Here is a 14,490-nt window from a genome sequence, read left to right as displayed (position 1 = left end):
AAAAGTGATCTTGTGACTCTCCAATACCTGCCCTACCATGTTTTCCATTTCTCCTCTAGTGATGTTACTCGGTACATATGCCTCACTCATCACCTTTAATAGAGCATTCTTATGTGCATCAGAGCTTTGCAACAAAGCTAGGATAGAGATCTGTGCAGGTGTTTTGTTTAACTGATCAATGACTGAGTACTCCTTTGCTTGTATCTTCCTCCAGAGATCATTAGACCCGTTTTCAGTGATGGTCGGCCGACCAGAGGTCTACTTGCTTGGCTTAGCCAAATGTTCCGGAGTATAGACCCTGCCGGTTCTTGTCATACCCTGTGCCGCAACTGCTTCTCCGGATTTGGTTTTTCCTTTCCTTCTTGACTGTGTAGTCCCAACGGATGGCCTTTGTATGGAATGGGGTTATAGCCGACATTACTATCGGAATGGACACTTTTACTCCAAATGGAGTAGGTGTTTTGGAAGGTAACACATCAACTTCAAATGGTGCAGGTGCATTTGCTGGAGACCCAAACTCGACCTCAATCGGTGCTGGCGTCTTTGCAGAAGAGGGCGCTTCGAACTCAAGTGGTATGGACATATTCACTTCGGCGTCCCCAGAAGGCTGAATCTGGACTACAATCGGATTAAGGGTAACTGTTGGTTTCTTGGCTCGTCACCTTCTGTGATCAATCTGATCGATCCCTTGGGGTCCCAATCATCCTCTATCTCAATCATGTGAATGCCTCCACCCTTATGGTCGGGCAGAGGATTGTTGCAGAAATTCGGAGCAGGCTCCTTTGCCACAATAATCTTGTTATCGATCAGTGCCTGGATCTTATCTTTCGGAGAACGGCATTCATCAATGGTATACCCTTTCATGCCGGAATGGTATGCATATGATTTATTAGGATTGACCCATTGTGAAGGGTTTTCAGGAGTTATAGCGGGGATGTGGGTGACATAACCAATAGCTTTGAGCCTTTCATACAGCTGGTCAATTGGTTCAGCAATGACAGTATATTGTTTGGGAGGTCTGCGGTCGAAATTCGGTCGGGGTCTAGGAAAGTTTTGGCGAGTGAGAGGTGATTGATAGCGAGAGGGTTGAGCATTGTAGGCTTGGTAGACATGTGCGGGTTGGGAATATCTGGGTGAAATAGACTGATATGTGGGAGGTGGAGGTGATTGGTAAGTAGGTAGTGGAGTTTGGTAAGAGGGAGATGATGCTTGGTAATTTGGGGTAGGTTGATATGTGAGTGGAGGCATCGGGTAGGTTTGGTATTTTATAGGGGACTTGGTTCTCTGTGCAGCCATCATGGCACTCACGTCCCTTTTCTTAGTCGTGCCACTAGACTGTAGAGCTTTGTTGGTAGCCTGCAAAGCATCAAAGTTTGTGACCATACCACTTTTGATGCCTTCCTTGATCCTCTCACCTAGCTTGATGATGTTGGAAATTTTTTGGCTTTCAATCAGCATCAACCTTTCATAGTACTGTGGGTCTTGAGCTCGGACGAAAAACCTGTTTATTTGTTCTTCTTCTAAAGCCGGTCTGACCTTAGCAGCTTCTGATCTCCAACGAGTAGCATACTCGCGGAATGTCTCCGCAGGTTTCTTCTTTAGGTTCTGGATGTAGAACACATTTGGCGCATTTTCTGTGTTAAACCTGAACCTGTCCATGAAATCGGACGCCATGCTTACCCAGTTCGACCACTTCTTCAGATCTTGGTTAATGTAACAAGACAGAGCATCTCCCTTCAGACTCCTCATGAAAAGTTTCATGCGAATCCTTTCGTCCTTCCCTACTTCGACCAGCTTGTCACAGTATGTTCTCAAGGGATCCCCTGTGCCATCAAATATCTCAAACTTAGGAGGTTTGTACCCCTCAGGCAGTTCGACATCTGGTTGTATGCAGAGGTCTTCATAGTTCAACCCTTTAATCCCCTTGCTTCCTTCGACGCCCTGAATTCGGCTAGTAAGTTTCTTGAGTTCCTCTACCAGGTTCCTGATAAGTGAATCTTTATCATCAGACTCAGGTGTGCTTAAGATGGGTTGAATGGAGTGTGGTATGGGTTCCACATAGATGGGGGTGTTATGGTGAGTGTGGAGACGGTCGTTAGTGGGGTTCAGTGGTTCAGGGATAAGCAGTGGAGTATTGTTGGAAATGTGGCAAGTATTGCAGTGATGATGCGGAGCGGGATGATTTTGTGGTTTCAGAATGTTTTGTGGAGGTGTGGGGTTCTGAGCGTTAGGAAAATTGATGTCTGGGATGGTGAGGGAAAATGACAAGCTTGCCAAATTCCGGACCTGATCAAGTTCCTCTTGAAATTTCAACAGTTTCTGCTCGAGTTGGGATGCACTTTCTTTGGAGGCCTGAGTACCCTGAGTGATTTCTACTCGTTCAACCGAGTTTTCCTTTTTGATGCTGCTCAAATCTTCCATCTTTCCCTTGTTCTTGTTTCTGACGGGACTAGGAGGAGGAGTGGGTGGAGGGCCCTTGGATCTTGTGGAGTATGATGATGATGCCAGAGTGCACAAACTAACCTTTGGGGAGGGGAATAAAACAAAAGTAAAACAAAAAGGTAACAAGTTAGTGAGGATTATGAAAAGAAACGTTGCGATATTTAAACACGTAGTGCAAGAATGTAAGTCATGTCTTAATTTGGGAGCCTCGTTGTGCCCGAGGTAGGCCTAGCGACAAGTTGATTTGGAGATTTTATAATGCTAAATGCCTCATTTTATTGATAAAAATAATACTAATCCCAAAACGACACTAAATAACATAGGATAAAAATGTCACTAATGGCCATTGGCCTTATTACATTCATAAACGAAAAGGTAAATTCCTATCTATTTGGTCCCAGAAGGACCTTCCCCAGACTCGGCATCTTTGGCTCCATCGAACAGCTTCACCAGCTCGCGAAGTCCCAGCAGCAAGTAGGCTCTAGCCAGGTGATCACCTTCGTTTTCCTCAGCATTCTGGCAGTCCTCGATCCTCTTGATGAATTTCCTTTCCAGCTCCACTAGACCCCGTTCCAAGTATCCTAGTCGCTTGTTGGCGCTGACAGCCATGTCTTTCCATTCTTCAATTAGCTTTTGGTGGGCTTCTTGAATCTCGCGGTGGTCTCTTTCACATTCCCAAATCCTCTTGCGTAGTTGGTAGTATTTGACCTGTGCTTCATCCCTTTCATCGATGATTCTGTGACCTCGAATAAACCCGGGTTAGCCCAGACCATTGTGATTATACTCTAGCCAGCCTGAATAGTATGGGGTGCGGCCAACATGGTATCTGTCTGGTTCGATAGCATCTCTTTCCATGATGATCTTGCAATGCCACATATGCTGCGCTTGGCACTTATAAGGACTATCATCAGTTTGGAAGTTAGCCCGAAAGTGACTCATCTTGTCGACCCTCGGTATAACCTGTTTCCTACCAGTTTGTCTCATAACCCAGAGAGGGACATAAAGGTAGGTTCCTCTCAAACTGATCAGTATCAGAAATGGTGCATCCCTGGATCGGGCGATGAACTCTTCAGTAGGGAACCACTCGAACATCCATTGTATTTGATCCTCAGTTAGATTTTCAAACATCTCCACCCATCTCTTGGCATCTTTTGGCTGAGCAAACATGTTGGGCATGTAGTTCATTCGCCTTGGTTGATGGAAGGCTATATGATCATCCCAGTCCCTACGCTGAATCTCTTGTCGATACTTGGCTTTTTAGAGGTGCTCCATGAGCCATAGTTGGAGTAGCAAGTTGCAACCCTCGAAGTTTTTGGCTCCTTATTGACATTTTTCCAAGGCTCAACACATTTCTGCAACGATCATGGGCACTATGCTAAATGATTGCCCACCAATTCCCTTCATTATGGTTTTGGTGACCATGCTAGCCTGGTATGGATCCTAGCCTTCTTCATTGGAAACACTATCATCCCCAAGAATCAGAACATGAAGACAAAGACTCTTCGGTGAATATGCCCCAACGACGTGAGGGCGAACTCATCAGGATAAGTACGGTAAGATTTGCTGTGACCGTACCTATCGTACAAATAATCAAAGGGAATATATGACTCCTTCAAACAGGTTAAGTCTGGATTCTTCTTTAGACCCATCATCTTGAGAAAACCTCTACTTTTGCGGTTTTCTAGCATTAACAGACCCGGAGTTTCCCATGGTGTACCCGCCAGTCCTCATATTTCCTCTAGCAAGGGTGTCATCTCAATCTCCCCAAAGCGAAACACAGGCCTATCGCAATCCCAAAACAGGGTAGCAGCTTCAATAATCTTGTTGTTGGGTTGGATCTCCAGGAGGGAAGGTATACTTTCTAGGTATTTCCGGCCAAGTGTCTAATCACTGGAATGAAGATCTCTCCACCAGCTTAGCAATCTTGGGTGGATGTTGGTTACCATGCCGAATCTGGGGACTTCGTACCTCATTTTCTGCAAGACAAAAGTGTTAGGCCATTACCCCCACCAGACTTGACTATTAAATATCAATAATCGGCATAAGAAGCATTTAGTTCTCCAAATAAATGCACAGAACGTGCTAGTATCTGTTTGGATTTCAAGGAAACCCAGTGGACTTTGGACAAGGCTATCTTAAAGAGTCATTATGCGGACAACATAACTGACTTGGCTCGGTTTGACAATGATGCATGCACAATTAAATAGAGTAGGGTTTCTATGGGGTATTAGACTGGTACCCTTGAGCAGACAACTCAAGAGGGAAAGGCACGGAACCGTCGACTACACCGTTGATCGACTGATTTTACCGCAAATATGCCTTTACCGGATTTAAGGGGTGATAATATCGGAAGGGTGCAACCACTCATTATAAGCGTTGCTATGGTATTTTGTTTGGCACGAGTGGAATATGATGTTGAATATGCAGTTACAATAATTAAACAAGTTGTCACATATTTGCACGTTCATAAAGTAATAATTACAGAAATTCCTTAGAATTTACAACGGTAATGAAGGAAAGCAGTAAAGGAAAGCAGTAAAGAAATAAAGGAAAGAAACAAAGAGCCAAGTCAGTTTCGTAGTATAAGAAGGGAAATAAATATTTAATGGCATTAAATAAAGACATGTAAAGTAGCATAAAGTCACAAATAACATGAAATGGTAAAAGCCTAAAAGGTATCCCTAGCAGAGTCGCCATATTGTCGCGCCCCCTTTTTCTCGCGAAATAGGGTTTAGGACATTTGGGAGGACAACTCGTTCCCCTTCGGTAATTGGGTTTGAATTGGAGAGTCGCCACCTAATGATTAAAGTGCATTAGGACACTAGGAAGGAATTGATCTAGAAAACCAGAGTTTGGGTAAGGGCCAGAAATTATCCCGAGAGGAAGGTGTTAGGCACCCCTCAGGATCTACTAGTGTGGTTCCCGGCCATGCTACAATTGTGACTTTAAGTACAAGTAACAAGTAAGCAAATAAAGGTTTCAAATATGAGGGGTTGTCACACTATGGCTGCAAATAAATTAAAGTTTGAAGAAACAAAGAAAGCAAAAATTTTGAGGAAATAGTTTGAAAATTCTGAAAAGTAATAAAATAAACAAGTAAAGGGAAGGGGGTCCTAGGTTTACAAATAATATGGATCATATCAATGCAATACCCGGTAATAACTCCTCAGAAGAGGGGTTACACGTGGTATTAGCGCACCGGTCATCATATCCATATCTACCATTTCCCACCCCGTTAAGGTATTAAAACGCAGAATAGTTTCGTTACTTATTGCATGCTCTTACCCGTCCCAATCCTATCAGTCTCGGAGGCATTTGGTACTACTAGTCCTAAAGGGAAGGGAGATTGGGCTTTTATGGTTTAAAGGACAAAATCTAGGGCGACAAACAAAACACATAGAGCAGATATGGAAAACATATAACAGTTAAAGGCTCAAACAGGCCTCCTCAACTTAAAGACATATTGTTTAGCATGTCTTGCATGTAGTGGTTATGGTCTGAATTAAACTTAAAAACATTAAAGCAGGCTGATTTATCACATATTTTCAGATAAGAAGTTCGAATTAGGCCTGCCCGCTGGTTGTAATTATCAAAGACTGGTATAGTTATAACCTTTACCCTAAAGCTTGCCTAGGTGAAACGTATAAGCATGATATCTATGCATAAAAGAAATATACTGATTTTAAAGAAAAGGACTTATTAATTGCAGGAACATAAGTTCTGCAAATATTAAACAACGTTACTACTGCTTTTTAGACTTATAAGCGAGATAGATAATTCAGATTCAGTTGATTGCTCCTATAGGCATGCTTTCTAAGCGTTATTGATTTAAAAATGTTTATAGTCAAAATAAAAATGCAGGAGTCCTATAGGCATGGTATCTAAAATGTTGTTTGTTATTAAAACCTGTGAACACGTTTGCCTAGTGATAGATGCATATGCAGAATTCAAGAAGTCCTATAGACAGGTTATCTATATGATATGCAGCGTTATGAAATACAGAACCTATAGACATGTTTTCTAGATAATACAGAAATGCAGATAGACATGATTTCTATATGAAAATGCAGGACCTGTAAACATAATTTCTATATGAAAATGCAGAACCTATAAACAGGATTTCTATATGAAAATGCAGAACCTATAAACAAGATTTCTATATGAAAATGCAAAACCTATAAACAGGATTTCTATATGAAAATACAGAACCTATAAACAGGATTTCTATATGAAAACACAGAAGTGAAAGCAGGACATGATTGCAGAAGTATAATAAATACCTATGAACATGATATCTACCCCTTTTGCATGCATGATTTACCCTCCCCTTTTCACTTAAACCCCATAAGTTATTACAAATTATTACAGCCCCAGAATGAATAAGAAAAGCAACATTACATCAGAAATTAAAGTACAACCAAAGGGAGCCTAATTCAGACTCCAGGTCTGAACTATGAAATGAACCAACTCCAAAGATCAAATTTCCAAAGCCTTTCTCCTATTTGGGATGTGTGAGAGTTCCCTCAGAGTCTCAAGTGGACTCCGGGTAGTGCTTACACCCAAATATATTGCAGAATTGAGTTATAGTGCAGTGTGGAAGGGCCAACTCTTGAATGTCCAAGTTCAGAGGGAACTCAAGGTCCCAAAGCAAGGCTCATAGGAGGGGGTCAGAACTTAGAATCTAAGAGAGAGTGTAAGTGCAGAAAGGGGATTCTGGGGGAAAGCCAAGACAAGCTAGTGGTCATACCTAGCAATTAGAGTGCCGGCACACCCCAACCACCCTGTTAGCCACATTGTTTGGGAGTTAGGATCCCCTAAGGGATTAAGTGCAGACATGAGCAACAACTTGGATGTTGCCATGTTCTGAACTTCAACTCAAACACATAGAAGGGAACAGGGGTGCAGAGATTCACAGTAGAAATATATATGCTAATTAACATTAAACATAGGCAGTAAAGCAAACAGGTGTGTAGAAGCTGTTAAATAAACACATTGGGATGAGGCTGAAAATCAAACTAGAACATACTGGTTTAAGAGAAACAAGAAAAGAAAGCAGTAGTCTTGTAAAGCCAAAGTGCAAGCAAATAGTCAGAATGCTATGATTAGAGAACTATGATACTTGAGTAGTATAAAAGTGTTAAATTGAGAGTGTGTTTAAAGTGTAGAAGGGTCGTGCCCTTTTATAGTGTAGAGGGCAAGCAGAATAAGGTAGGAGAATGATTTGAAAATCAATTACAAAAGTTTCCCTTTGATTAAGGGATTCTAATTTCAAATGGGTAAAAATAATTAAGGAAAGAGATTGATCAAAACCTTTTCCAAAGCAGTACAAGATGGGTAAATACACAGAGATTTATTTAAAGAAAAATCTGACAGCACACGATTTGTGCAAGTAAGGAAAAGAAAATCAGTTAACAGCCAAGAAATCAAAATTGAAGGTTTTGTACGAATGAACCAAGTCAGGAAAAGTGAGGAAAAGTTTTACTTAAGGAAAATCAGTAACAATCAATAAAACCTAAAATAAAAAGATTCTGAATCAATCATAAGTTGGAAAGCCTTTTGATGAAAGGTTCAACACACATATAAAGCATACAGACATGCTTAAAAAAGAAAGAACTGTCATGCTATTCAGAAGAGTCTAGCATAGAAGAGTCTAAAAGTTCAAAGTCGTTAACAATGAAATTTAAACTTAGTTCATAGACTCAGAATGAGTCTAAAAGAGTCAAGGGTTCCAAAATAGAACCCTAGTCCAAATACAAGATCACCCTCGTCAAAACCCCCAAATTCTAGGGTTCCTACTTCGAATCAGATACAGAGACGAGGAGGTAAGTAATTGAAACAAGCTCAGAGATCTCTTTCAGAGACTCATGAGAAAACAAACAGATACAATAGTAAGTTTGAAGCAAACAAAGTGAAGAAACTGATTTGAAGCATCTGTTTAAGAAAAAACTTGGGGCTTAAACAAGTTCAGAAGAGAAAAGAGGTAGAATAATACTTAAAAAATAGTAGAGCAAACATGTGTAAAGGGAACTCAAACAAAGGTCCAGTAAAGGCAACAAAGAACTTAAGAATTTAGTAGAAAATACATACAGTAGGAGAACACAAAATACCAGAAAAGCATATCAACAAGACATATAGGAAAAACACAGCAGGGTGAACATGTGAGCATGGTGTAGAAACACAGTAGAAAGACAAGGCACAGAAGAAAATATATAGTAGAAAAACATAATAAAGCAGTAGAAGCACATGCGTGACAAATACTCACAAAGAAAAAGGAAAAGAATAGTCGGAGAAACATTTTGAACTTTTCAGAAACCCTAAATAGAAAAGAAGTAATTTTTTGAAAGAAAAATTGGGGAAATCGTTTAAGAACTCAAGTAAAGCACAAATATATAACAAATCTAAGAAAAATCAGAGAAAACCTCGAATAGCTAGGGTTTCAGAGGAACCCTAAACGAGAAAGGCTTGGAAAAAGGTCTGATCTTGAGTCGGATGAGTCAGAAATAGGCTCATAATGCTTGGATATATCGGAGCAAGGCAGGAGAGGCCATAGAAGCTTGAATCGGAGAAGATCTGAACGGACACCATCGAGGTCAGACCTCGAAACTTCTAGCACCAAGCGTTCAAGAGCGGAGGGAGGTAAGTATAGGCCATCCATGGCCTGAGAGGCCATGGATTCCGGTGAGATTGAGGTTGAAAATGGTAGAAGACGATTAGGGTTTCAGGAACCTTCGAGGGAGTTTGGGAGAGTTTGAGGGTATTCAGAGGCGGCTGATAGAAAGAAAATGAGGTAGGGTTAGGGGTGTGGGCGGATTAAAAAAGGAAAGGGGAATTCGTGGCCATTGATCAAAATGATCAACGACCTGGATTAAAAAGGGAGTCGGGCGGGTTGGATAAATGGGTCAGGTGTCGAGTTAAATAGAAATTGGGCCAGTCCATTTGGGATTCAAAATTGGGTCAATTAGGGGGATCAATTTGGGCTATAATTGAAATGGAATAGGGCCAGATTTTAAATAGCCAGTTGTTCCCCTTTTATTTTAAAGAAATTAAAAAAATGACTTCTACAAATAAATTAAAAGTACTAAGTCAATTAATAATATATAAATATTAATTTAAAAATATTGGAACCAATTTCATTATTATAAAATGCTATTAATCTTAAAATAGGCTAAAATTGCAATTATATGCAATTTAGCTTTTAAAATACCAAATAAATTTGTAAAGAATGTATAAAAATTACCTTAGCTATATTTTTGTATAAATATGAGAATAAAGTAAGTTATTCACCAAATGATAATTTTGGGAATAATTATTGGTTTTTGTACTGCTAAAATGGGCAACAAATTGATTTAAAAATCTTTTAGAAATTAGTAAAATATTGAAACACTTGGACATACTTATATATTCATATATATGCTATTTTGAGAGTATTGTGCATATGAAAATATACAGGGAAAAATTGGATATCAACATAGGGGCCTCTCATGGTGGGGAAGATGTGCTCGAAGACTTCTTCGCCGATGTTGATGGAGACATTGATCTCGACGCTCCCGTTGCTCTCGCTGAGGGGGAGAGGATTCATAAGCAGGTGATACTCTTGACATATTATTTGCGCTTTAAATCTTTGTTCTTGACTTTCTAACTTTTCTATGTTGTTGCAGGCTAAGAAAATGTACGACCATGCCGTTTATAGGCTTCAAGATGAGCTTTCATGCTGCGGGAAGGAGCTCGAGAATATCACCTCAGTACTGAAGGAGTCGGAGGCCTCCTCTGCCCGAAAGGGGGAGGAGTTGAGCTGACTTCGGGCGAGTTTGGAAGGAGTGCGCCAGGAAAGGGCTGGCCTCGTTGAGCAGGTAACATGGCATCCATGAACTCACCTTTTTGTTCTTATAATTCAACACTCACCAACTTGTTTTGACTTTGCAGATTGGGTAAAAGGATGCCCTGGTAGGGCAACTTCAGGAAGAGGTTGCAGCCAAGAATGCGGAGATCCTCGAGCTGAGGGGGCAAAATGAGGCCGTGACCTCGGAGAGAGACCTTTTGTGGACGGAGTTGGCATCGATTCAGGGTCTTCTTCAGAGTTCTCATAAGGAGGCCGCTGCACTATCCGCAGCCAAGTCTGAGGCCGAAGAAAATGCGTCTTCATACATGAAAGATGCCGTTACTATAAATGATCGGGCCAAAGAGATTTCAGAGAAGGCCCAGCAGAAGCTGACTCGGGTCGTTGCTTATGCCCGTTCGTAGGCAAGGGGGGAGGCTCTCGAGGAATCAAGCGCCAAAGGCGCCGATATCTCAGTTGAGATTGAGGAAGCCCGAATCTTGGAGGAAGAATCGACATTTTCGACCACATCGGACGAGGGTTCCGGAGATGATCCAGAGAGTAGTGAGGGTGAAGAATAGACTTATATCGTCTTCCCCTTTTTTATTTTTTGTTTAAGAATTTCCCGGAGGAAAGGCTTTGTAAAGACACCCCTTGTAAATATATTTTTGGTAATTGATAACTAGGGATTTTGATACATTTTATACTCCTTCTTGCTTAAGTTTTGATTAGAAATGTGTACAAAATAGTCCCAAAGGCTCACAAGTTGTGCTTGATTGTAGGTTTGATCAACAAAGTGACAAGATGTCAAAGATCATCTCAAAAGGAGTGAAACTTGCACAAGTATCAAGGCAAGACAAAGTTCAGGCAAAACAAGGCCAATGCGGCCGCACACCATTCTGTGCGGTCCGCACAAATGAGGTTCAGAGAGTATGCAACTCAGGCAATGGCGTATGGGATTTAATGCGATCCGCACTGAAGTTACTGCGGCCGCACTAGATTTAGTGCGGTCCGCACAACCAAGGATCAGAGAGTTGCTATTTTTGAGATTGAAGCCAATGTGGTCCACGCTCCATTTCATGCGGACTGCACTAGAGGCCATCGTGGCTGCAGTCCATCCTGTGCGGTACGCATTGCCCCAGTTCAGAGAGTTCGATTTTCAAGTCTAGAGCCTTAGTGCGGCCGCACGTAATTTTGTGCGGTCTGCACTAGCCCTGCAGTGGTATTTTTGTCCAGATTTTTCAGCTTAGTATAAATAGCTTCTTTTCCCATTTTTAGGTCATCAGATAGTTTTAACTAAGAGCTGCGCTCGTGGGTTCAAATATTTTATCTATTTTGGGAAATTTTATCTACATTTCAACATTGAATCTTCTTGTTTATCTTAGTAATTAATTAATACGAGTTGTTCTTCATCTATTTCTTGTTTTTCTTCTTTAATTATGAGTAGCTAAACCCATAATCTAGGGTTGTGGCTCAACCCTAGTGTAGGTAATTGATGGGTCTTGTGTTTTAGGGCTAGCTTGACTATGGGTGTTTGATATTTGGGCTAATTTCATGTTTAATTGCTGAGTTAGTGGTTGCAAACACTAGTTTGTGTTTAGTTGACTTGAGCTCTTCTTGAGAAAGAGAGCTTGAATCTCTGAAATTGGTCCAACAAGGAACTGGGGTGTACTCAAGAGATTGATAGCCCCAATTAAAGGGTTAAACCTCGAGAGAGTAATACCCGACTTGAACCTTGATTGCTGGTGCAAATTTGCATATCCAATTGGTCTTGAGAAAGTAAATTCGGGCAAAATCACTTGAACCATCGAGAGGTGTAGAGTGGGTAAATCGTGCAACGGTTATATGATACTTCCAAATATGTGAATCATGCCTTAGACTCAAGTATCTGTCAATTGACCACCTAGGCGAAAGTCACTACCTTAGTGCCTTTTAAACCATTTGAACAAACCACAACATTTTATTCTTAGCTTATTCTAGTTTAATTTACCATTGTAGTTTGATAAAAGTAGAAGTAAAAAAAAACCCAAAAATATTTAGAAGTGTAATTTGGAACACATGCTCAACTCTAAATTAGATATATACCCGACTCCAATATCTAGCTTTCTGTGGAAATCGATCCTGACCCTAAATCGGGTAAAAGCTGCTTTGACCCTCTCTCGCTACTCAATAGTAGTGCAGGGTAGGCCGCGATCACTTTTTGGCGCCGTTACCGGGGAGCTAGCGGTTTTGGCTATCCATGTAAATAGTTTTGTGTATTGTTCTTCTTTCCTTCTTTGTTACTAAGTTTTTGTGTCACAACTCAGGTACCAAATGGCAGCGAACAATGCAAATGACCCTCTTGGAAATGTGATTGCAGGGGGAGGAGGTAGATGATGTCGGAGATGATGAGGTGCCTCTTGTACCTCAAGGACAACGTAGAGGCCGCTAGGCTAATGCTAATGTTAATGACAATATTTCAGACCCTCCTCCGCCACCTCCAGAGTGGCTCCTGGAGTGCTTCCGGACCAAGGCTATGCAAGTGCTATTGTCCCACCCCGAATCCGGGGGGCAACTTTCAAATAACCAATGTGATGTTGACCTTACTAGAGTAACGCGGGTACTTCACGGGCGATGCAAATCAAAATGCTTAAAAACATCTCAAGGGGTTCGTGGATATATGTTGGGGGAGCAAGCAAACTAATGTGTCCGAGGATGCTCTTAGGTTGAGACTCTTCCCATTCTCACTTAGAGGGAAGGCATTGGATTGGCTCAAGCGACTTCCCAGCCATTCCATCACTACTTGGGATGAGTTGGCGGACAAGTTCATTGCAAATTTTTTCTCACCGGGGTATATGGCTGCATTGAGAGATGAGATCTTGGCGTTCAAGCAAGAGCCCACGAAACCTTTGCATGAGATTTGGGAGTGTTATAGAACAGTGGTGAAGGAATGTCCCAACAATGATATGACTGAGGCGATGATCCAACAAACCTTCTACCAGGGCATTAATACAACAAACCAATGTATAGTGAACCAACTTGCTGGGGGCATGAAGCTGTCGTATGATGAGGCTTGTGACATTATTGACAAGATGGCTGTCACTTCTTCCGCTTGGCAAAGTAGAGCCAATGTGCCCCAGGGTGACCCCACGGTTACCCATTTGCACAAGGAATTACATGATCATGGGCAGGCTAGAGCTGAGTTGACAACTACAATGAACCAACTAGCAAAGGCAAAGTTGCAACAAGTTCAAAATCCGTGCCAAGTGAATGCCATAGAGGGTGTTAACATGCTTGTCAACAAAAGAAGACAAAGAGGGAAACAGAACCGAGGGAATTCGGAGTAATTTGATAATAATTGTGGTGGATTTCAAAATGATGATTATGATGAACAAAGTGAAGAGGTGCAATACGTGAATAATTATCAAGGCCAAAGAGGCAATTCTTCCAACCAACAACAATGGAGACCCCAAGGCAATTGGGGAAATCAACAACAAGGCAATGCTAATTGGGGGAACAACAACCAAAGAAACAACTGGGAAAAATAGAACAACAATCAAAGCAACCAAGAAAATTGGAACGGTAATAACAACAATTGGGGTGGTAATAACAATCAAGGTGGATGGAACAATGGAAACCAAGGAAACCGGGGGCAAGGCTTTCAAAGGCCCCCAATGTACCAACAACCAAACAATCCGCCCCCATTTCCATCTCAAGGTCCCAGTTCTTCTAGCAATGATATGGGTAGAATTGACATGATGTTTGAACAGATGATGAAGAAGAATGCGGACTCGGATGTTCGGTTGTCTTCCCACAATACCTCTATCAGGAACTTGGAGGTGCAGTTAGGCCAAATCTCATAGTCTTTAAATACTCTCCCTAAGGGTGCGCTACCAAGTGATACGGTAGTAAACCCGAAGGGTGGGAACAATCATGTTATGGCAGTAACAACAAGAAGTGGGAGAGACGGTGATGTGTGAGAGCACCTAATTTTTGACAATATTTAATTTTTTATCACTTCTTCTATGTAAATATTTTAAGGGTTTTAACCTACAATTTTTAGCTTTGTTACACTTTTTATTATAGGGTAAAATACAAAATTTTAAAAGGTGAATTATTACTATTAATATTATTTTATTTTTATTTGTAATTTAAAATAATAAAAAAATTCCGAAAAATATTAATTTATTTTTTAATTTTCAGGAGTGATTTAAAAAATAAGAAAAAGGGAAGTATTGAATAAAAAAAATAAA

This window comes from Nicotiana tabacum, chromosome 7 (genome assembly GCF_000715075.1).
Source record: "Nicotiana tabacum cultivar K326 chromosome 7, ASM71507v2, whole genome shotgun sequence".
Classification (NCBI taxonomy): domain Eukaryota; kingdom Viridiplantae; phylum Streptophyta; class Magnoliopsida; order Solanales; family Solanaceae; genus Nicotiana; species Nicotiana tabacum.
The sequence above is the reverse complement of the archived record's forward strand: the minus strand, read 5'-3'. Positions refer to the sequence as shown.